This window comes from Mirounga angustirostris, unplaced genomic scaffold (assembly GCF_029215605.1).
Source record: "Mirounga angustirostris isolate CCGP_5_RB_7025 unplaced genomic scaffold, mMirAng1.0.hap1 SCAF_6, whole genome shotgun sequence".
In the NCBI taxonomy this organism is placed as follows: Eukaryota; Metazoa; Chordata; class Mammalia; order Carnivora; family Phocidae; genus Mirounga; species Mirounga angustirostris.
The window spans coordinates 5,180,114-5,188,730 of NW_026991714.1; the positions used below are offsets into that span (position 1 = coordinate 5,180,114).

The following is an 8,617-nucleotide window of genomic DNA, read 5'->3' on the forward strand; positions in this document are numbered from 1 at the left end:
TGACTTGTTTTAAAAAAAAAAAAAAAAAAGACGCATGGTGCAAGGGTAACCTACAATGGGGGCTGTTGCCAGTATTAGGGAAGGCTTCTCCCACACAGTGATGATTGAGCAGAGATCTACAGGTGAGTAGGAGCTCCTCACAGGAAAGGAGAGCTTAATCAGAGGGCAGAGCCTGTGCAAAGACTCTGGACATGGTGAGACCTGAAAGGAAGAAAGTCAGTTGTCTGGACCAGAGGAGTTGTGCTTTTAGAATTTCAGTGACTGCAGCAGGAGAAACCCATTACAGAGGGTCAAGCAAACTACTTAGATGCAAGCAAACTACTTAGAAGATGTTGGGAAGAAGAATTTCCTCTGCTCTTCAAGATCCTTCTAGCTGGACTAAGAATCAAATTGACATAAGACAGATTAACAGGAGAAAATCAGATTTAATTTTGTACAAATTAAATCCACATTCATGGAAATTCCAAAGACAGTCTGGCAAAATGGGGTATATATGTCATCTTGAAATAAGGAGAAGGGGATAGGGGCCTAGGACTTCAAAGGGAAGGAAGTCAATTCCCAGGAAGATGAAAAAGAGTAAATGGTAAAAATAAGTGTTTGCTGGGCCATACAGAAAAATGGGACATAGAGAGGAATTTTAACAGAATTTGCTAAGTTCCTCCCTGTCTGCCACCTCTAGTTCATATTATAGTATAGTTATCTATGCTTGTCTTCCTGGAGCTGGTCCTCTGTCTAAATTCTTGGGGCTGGGGCTTGTCAAAGCTTCTTCCTCCCTGAGTCTTTTGGGCCTTGACTGTTTTGAGCTCAGCATAATCGGAATGCCAAAGTGGCTGCCTGAGGGATGGCCTGACAACAGAAATTTCAAGATAAGAATTCCATTTCCTTCCTCCTCTATCAAAAGCAGAAAGAAACCACCCACCCCACACACACACACACAACGGTATAGATCCCAAATTATTATGAAATCTGATAGTTCTTGGATCTTTAAGAAAAAATGTTCTCAACTCCCATCCATTAGTTATTCATGCATTCAAAAAATATTGAAATATCTACTATAAGCCAAGCACTCTATCGCCATCTGAATTTACGTTGTAAACTAAACAGATAGAGCTCTTGTCCCCATGGAGCTAAATATCTTGTGGGGGAGACAGAAGGTAAGCAAAAAAAAAAAAAAAAACCAACAAATAAATATATATTTACAAATTGTGATAATTTGACAAAATTGACTTGGGTAAAATGATTATGAATAAGAGGAAAGATTTGCATAAATAAGGTGGTCAAAAGGCTGTTCCAAGGAGAAGAAATTTAAGTTCAGTCTGGGCCCTCTTATCCCATGTACTTCAATGTTAACAGAAGATGAATACGTATGTTCATAACACTTAATTACCTCACAAACCTTCTTATGTTTCAAACGTGCCACTTTTCTTTTTTTTTTTTTTTTAAGATTTTATTCATTTAACGGAGAGAGAGAGCATAAGCAGGGGGAGTGGCAGGCAGAGGGAGAGGGAGAAGCAAGCTCCCCGCAGAGCAGGGCTCTGGGATCATGACCTGAGCTGAAGGTAGACACTTAACCAACTGAGCCACCCAGGCGCCCCACAAATGTGCAACTTTTCTTATATGAATAAGCCCTCTTTTCTTTCTGAACACTTTAAAACATTATTAAATAAAACATAAACAGGTTATTTTAAACAGAAGGTATGTAGCAGTTTCTTGGTGATTTTGAACTGTTTGCAAATGAAATAGTGCCGGAGATCAGCTCCAGCCGGGGTGGGTCTCTCATAGGAAAGGACGGCATTGGCGAATGAGGAGACACAGACACAGGATCAGGTTGCAAGCATCTCCTCCTGACAGCCTCAGAGGAACTTTATTTATATGTTAGGATATTTTTGTTTCTCCATACTTTCGTAACATGCGATTATGGTTTTTTTACAATTGATTGAGATGATCTTAGATCATTTTTTGGATCACAGACATAGCCTTCTTTCATTTTTCCTTTGTAATGATTAACATGACCTTTATCGATTTCCGCTTATTGGCTTTCGCTAAAGCTAAAAAACAGTACGCAAAGAGAAAGGTGATAGACAGAGCGCGACCGTCTTGTTATTTTGTTCTATAGAAACTAATTCTTCATGGAATTAGTTTCATTATGATTGCTTAGATAGGCGTAACTAAGATGAGTAGTCACTTTATCATGAAACCCCAGAAATATTCCCACAATTATAAAGATTGCCATAAACAAAATGAAAGAGAATAGCAGGAGCCAGCTGTGGAGTCTCCTGTTTTCAGGATCGTCCCCCATACTTGGACTTTGTCAAACAGCATGAGTAGCTTGGCTCACGCCAAAATAGGTTTTATGCCTTAATAGGGATTGATGTCCCTTTCTCACCAGGAGATGTTGGCAGGTGGTGCCCAGGTACAGAATTCTTCATCTCTGTGTCCCACAAGGTGACCCCTCTCACATTCCTCCTCTTGGCTTCTCCACTTGTCAAAGTCAATCTGTTCAATCTGCAAAGCTCCCAGGATCGAAAAAATAAGAAATTCTTTCTTCAAGGAGCAGGGTAGGAAGGAGGCTGAATGAAACAATGACCACAGGTTAGGAACTGGGGTAAAAGGCGGGGAAGAGAAGAAAGGGAAGACAGGCAGGCAGGGAAAGGGATTTCCAAGAAGAGAATTCAGAAGAGTGAGTGGGCTAGAGGCCCCTTAAGGAAACTGAATCTGGAGGTAGAGGTGAACTGCCCTCTGGATCCCATGGAGGGGCAGGGAGAACATTAGTGTGCGCAGCCAGTTACCATGTTTCCTTGTGCCCTGTTACCCCCAGCACAGGCTGTTCCTGGAATAACTGTCAGATTCCCAATTTTCATGCCTATTCCATGCTGTGTAGTGGAGATGCCGAGAAGACGAAAATGGGCTTTGGTCTCGTTCCATGGGTAAGACAGACACAGATGAAGGCCCTAATACAACATGCGCAGTACCCCCTCTAATCATTTAGTAGGCTTAGCTGCAGATTGTGACAATCGTGACTGAGCTCCCTGAGGGGTGGCAATTTATCCAGACCTCTTCTTCACTCTATCCTCAATGCCTAGAACAACACAAGGCACCTTAAAAATGCTCTGGGGGCACCTGGCTGCCTCAGTTGGTGGAACATGCAACTCTTGATCTCAGGGTTGTGGGTTCAAGTGCCACGTTGGGCATAGAGATGACTTACAAATAAAATCTTCTTTTAAAAATGCTCTGGGGGCACCTGGGTGGCTCAGTCAGTTAAGCGTCTGCCTTGAGCTCAGGTCATGATCCCAGGATCAAGCCCCACATCGGGCTCCCTGCTCAATGGGGAGTCTGCTTCTTCCTCTCCCCCTTTCCCCCACCTGTGCGCTCTCTCTCTCTCTCTCTGACAAATAAATAAAATCTTTAAAAAAAAATGCTCTGTAAGGGGTGCCTGGGTGGTTCAGTCAGTTAAGCATCTGACTCTTGATTTTGGCTCAGGTCATGATCTCAGGGTCAGGGGATCAAGCCCCACACTGGGCTCCACACTGATCGTGGAGCCTGCTTAAGATTTTCTCTCCGTCTCTCTCTGCTCCTCCCACCCCCCACTTGCACACAGGCATGCGCTCTCTCTGTAAGGTTATAAAGTGCTCTTTTAAGGAATGAAATAAATAAGCCATGGGGATGAAAAGTACAGCATAGGAAATACAGTCAATGATATTGTAATAACTATGCATGAGACAGATGGTGACTGCACGTATCATGGTGAGCATTTCGTGATGTATATAAATGTTGAATCACTATGTTATACACCTGGAACTAATATTATATGTTAAGTATATTTCAATTAAAATAACAATAATAATAATAAATGCTCTGTAAACAGGAATTGCTTAAATGAATGAAGAGGGGATCACATATTTATATGCTTGATAGCGGGCAGACACCACAAGATTTTAAGCAGAAAAGTAACCCGAGCATTTCTTTCTTTCAGAACTCACCCCCTAGCAGCGTGATCAGCAGGATGATCTGGAGGGGAGAGAGTGGGATAACCGGGAGGTGTGAGCACCTGGGCAGGTAGCAGTGGAAAACGAGGGCTCTGAATGACGCCCAGCTTTCTGCCCCGGGCAACAGAAGGCCTGGGCAGGACCCCTAAGGACTGTGATACAAAAGAAGACGCCCCGGGACCCAGCAGCCCAGGACCCCAAGGAGAGCAGGCTGAGGACAACTCAAGTGAGGAGTAGCCCCTGGACTTAGCAATGAGGATGCGGCTGCTGGGGGCAGAGCAACCACACAGGGTCGAAGAGCAAGTGGTTGGTAAGGAACCAACCTTACCTTGGTTGGTTGGGAGAGGAGAGATGTTCAGAAGTTGGCAGAGAAGAAGAAAGGGACACAGTGAGTCTGGACTGAGGCGGTGTCCTGCCAAGGCCTATGGAACCCGGGAGAGGCCGCCCGTGACGCTGGAGGGGCACAGCCTGGGATTTCTGTCTCACGGCAGCTCCAGGCTTCGCTGAGGACATGGCCAAGGACGTCTGGGATGCCTCCTCAGTGGGCTCTGCAGGACTGAGTGGGCTGAGGGACGCACTTTCCCTCGGGGAGTCCCAAGAGTAAGCCGAGCGCCCAGGCACCAAGTCTGGGGCTGACCGTCGGAAGCTGGACAGCGCCGCCCTGGGAGGATGGCCCCAGAGCCCTCATTTCCTGCCCCCCAGAGACACCCCCTGCTGCAGACGATCCTACCCTCTTTTTCTTCCACCACCCCAGAACAAGGAGGGCGGCAGATGGGGATGCTGAGCTCCTGGACCAAGGCTGCCAGGGCGGGGGCCCACACAAGGAAGGGGTCACCTGAGCAGAGGGGCCTGGTGGGGATGGAGCTGGAGCTCTGGCTGACCGGGTTGCTGGCCGTGCAGCGATAGCTGTCGCTGACCCCGAGTCTCCAGGAGACACGGAGAGTGGTTCCCCCATGGGACATAACTGCCCCCTGGCCAAGGGGTGCCCATCTGTACTGAACATCCTCTCCGGCCTGTCGCAGGGAGCAGATCAGGGTGATGTAACAGGCCCCATCCTTCGTGATCTGGGAGCTGACAGTGATATTGGGCTCCTGCAGCTTCTCTGTGCAAGAAAGGAAAGTTTGAGCTCTGAGAAGACTCTGGTCTGACCAAGCAGGGGAGAGAGGAAAGGTCAAAGTTCAAACATGAGCCTTCCACCCCCTCCCTCACCGTAAACGCGCAGGGTGAAATCCTTGGTGATGTTGATCCGGGGACTATGCAGGCAGGGTGATCCAGGCTCTGTAGAGGCCAGAGTCCTGCAGCCTCAGGGGCCTGATCTGAAGAGAGTAGCCGCGGTGGAGCGCACTCCACCGTCTGCTGTATGGTGCCTGAGTCCGGCAGCCAGGACCCGTTGGCCTCCTGGCCCCACTTGCATAATGGCAACAAGCTCTCCAGAGCTCCAGGTGACCTTTTCCACTTCCTGCCCAGCCGGGACCTCCAGGGGCAGAATGGCCAAGTCCCCGAGGAGACCGGTCACTGTCTCCCCCACCGTGTCCCCTCCCAGGATTCCTGGCCCTACAGACAGACAGAAAACAACAGCTTCAGCGCCAGGGTCTCCCCTACACACTCAGGGCCACGCAGGCCCCATCGAGCTCCTCCTGCCCAAACCCCTCCAGCCTCCACACTGGCTCCAGTGGGCCTCCCCCCTCCCCTGATTGCACTGCCCCCAGCCACCCACGCCACTCTCTCAAGGGTGTTCTCCCCGGGGCGTGAAGGGGACCCTGCCCTCCACCTCTGCCCACCTCAGAGCCGCAGTGCATGGTGCGTGCTCAGGTTCCGGGTACGTGGACACGAGGACGGCACTGAGAGGGGGAGGGAGCTGCTGTTACTGACTGGGTTCTTGACCACGCAGGTGAAGGTCAGAGCCCTGTCCCTGAGCCTTGAGGAGACACTGAGGACAGACCCTCCACGGGACACAACAGTCCGGGGTCCCAGAGGTAGGCAGCTGTAGGTCACAGAGCCTCCTCTGCTTTCGGCCTCACATGTCAGGATGAAGATACAGTGTCCACTCTCACCGATCCTGGAGCTCAGTGTGACACGGGGCCGGGCCAGCTGCTCTGTGGGCACAAAATGAACCAACCGAGGACTGCAGAACTGCCCTGGGCCCTCCCTTCACAGGGCAGAAGGCACAAGGCATTGGTGCCAAGACCCTGAATCATCCTGAGTACACACAAGGAGAAACAGAGGCAGAATCTGCCCACAGCTATTCGAGAGCTTCGGGCTTTACGAGGCCCTGCCGCATAGCATCATTTGATTCCCAGAACCACCCTATGAAGTAGGTGGCAGAGGTTTTGCACCTACTCTGTTTAACAGGCTCGGAGAGCTTCAAATAACTTGCCCAGAATCTCGGCTATTACATGATGATTCCATGTAAGACCCAAATCCAGTGGATCTGACCCCAAAGCCTGGGTTCCCACCCCAGCACTGACCACGTGAAGGCCGTGTATGCGCACCCGCCCAGAACTGTGTTGTAATTACATCTCTCTCCAGGAGGGGTCTCTGCCGTACACATCGAGCTTCCGGATGTCCGAGCGTCCGGATGCTGGACAAGGCTCCCAGAAGATTTGGCCCTTGGTCTTTGAGGGTTCTTCCACTCCCGTGTACCCCCTTCAACCTGCACCCCACCCCCACTTCCCCCAGGACCAGGAGCTCAGATGCTTCCTTAAGGTTTCCACGTTGCCATTATTTGCCCTCCTGTCTCCCCAGGCCAGAGCCAGGGGGTTGGGGAGTGGCAGGAAGAGAAGCTAAGGGAGTGGATAGTCAGGACAGGCTCAACAAAGCCACAGGGTGTGAGAGAAGACCTCTGTTATTCGGCCTCAGCCCTGGGGCCCACCTGACGGCAGCCCCAGCGGCAGCTCAACTGGGCAAAAATAGGACCCCACGGCCCAGAATGTCCCCCGGGGGGAAGGCAGGCTGGGTAACTTTCTGCTGCCTCCCCCGGTGTGGTCTTCTGGAACCCAAACCCTCCCCCATGACACCTTCTGCAGGCCCTTTTCCCCTCAGCATCCTCTCTAGCTCAAGCCCGTAAATGCAGTGACAAACCAGACACACAGGATGTGGCATCGAGGTGCCTGAGTTCTATTCCCAGCTCTGCCACTTTCTACCTCTGTGTTACTTCTCCCTGAGACTAGTTTCGGCAGTCCAGCAAGAAAAACCCCTCTGCTGCCTGCTGCAGGGCTGTCCTGAGGCTCCAGTGACTTGGGGAACTCCCTGAGAAGGACAAAAGGCTGGCCTGTTACTTCGCTGTAGCCGCTCCACTGGAGCAGAGTGAGAGGGGCTCTCCCCGCAGCCCTGGACCACCCTAGGGAACAGTCCCACCGAGGTCCCAGAAGCCTCGGTGGGCCCTCAAGCTAGCTGTCTGCGAACAGGCCATGGTCAGGCCAGGCGTGATGTAAGGCGTAGACGCTCTCTCCCCAGGAAGCAAGTCCATCTCCCCACACTAAAAAAAAAAAAAAAAAAGCCTCATCAAATAGGAATATTTCCTATAGCATGACTCAAGCCTGAAAAGCTTCTCTGCTTTCCCTCCATCAGTTCGCTTCCCCGTGTTCATCCTCATGCATAACTGTACCTTTTTGCTTCCCAGTGTGGGGGAGCACCTCGGCCAGGTCCCTCAGGTCCCTCAGGCAAAGCTGATCTGAGTCTTGGCAAAGTGCCCTGTGATCCTCCCAGAACCCCAGAGGATGGTGGCCCGTGAGACCCTGAAACCATCTCCGCTGACCTCACTTTCTCCCCTGGGAGGCACTGGTGAGTCAGTGTCTCATGAGGAAGGAGCTTCCTGCTCCCCCTGCTCAGAGCAGAGCTGCAGACCCTGCCCCCTCCCAGCAGTCTAGAACTGCTTCTCTGGCTACAGGCTTTCCAGCACCTGCATTGTGGTCAACTGGCCCCTTTTGTCATTCTTTCTGGTGTGAGGGACCTGGGTTACTCTTTCACACTCTATATGAGTAATAAGCGGTCTGAATCTACAATCGGCTTATTGTATCTCTCCTGGCGGAATCAGCCCGCCCTCCTTGCTGCTGGGGTAGCTGCCACAGCCTCTATGTCTCCCTTGCAGTTTTCCCTCCTGAAACAATTTTTAAGTATCTTTAAGCAATATTCCTGTACCTCTGTCCAGAGTGTCCCAACGCTCTTTCTCAGGAGTTTATTCTCACCAGATGGGAGTGTTCCTATTTTAGCATCGAGGAAGCTCAAGAGCACTCAAGTGGCACGACTGAGTTCTTGGGGCTGAAGTCCCCATTCTCTGCCCACTACACCCCCGGGGGTTCTGCTGCCATTGGCCTGGGGCACGTCCTGGGCCTTGTCGTTGTTCAGGAGACTTTCCCAGGCAACTCTGCTTTACATGGTTTGTTGTGGTTTTTTTTTATAGTGAGCACATATTAGCCTTGTAATCAGAAAAAGTGTAAGTGTTACTAAACGAGATGTGGGAAAGGCTGTGAGAAAGCCTGAAAGATGGGCACCGCCCCACACCCATTGCTGCCCACCCGCAGGACACTCACCATAGACTTGCAGCTGGTACTCCCGGGTGCGGGTGATGCGGGAGCTCCTCAGGTTCGTGTGGGCTCGGTAAGGCCCCGCATCCTTCCAGCTCAGGTTGC

The 8,617-nt window shown here is 50.7% G+C and overlaps 1 long non-coding RNA gene across 2 annotated transcripts; it reads right to left on the minus strand.

The window, feature by feature from the left end:
• Positions 1–1,833: 1,833 nt before the first annotated feature.
• On the minus strand, positions 1,834–8,356 carry LOC123845859 (uncharacterized). Of its 2 annotated transcripts, XR_010412171.1 has the most exons (4): positions 5,768–8,356; positions 5,196–5,540; positions 3,981–5,088; positions 1,834–2,570 (listed from the first exon to the last, which is right to left on the minus strand). It is a non-coding gene; the product is annotated as an uncharacterized LOC123845859 (long non-coding RNA). The 2 variants fall into 2 exon arrangements; XR_010412170.1 differs by having other exon boundaries at positions 1,834–5,088.
• Between the last annotated feature and the right edge of the window lie 261 nt (positions 8,357–8,617).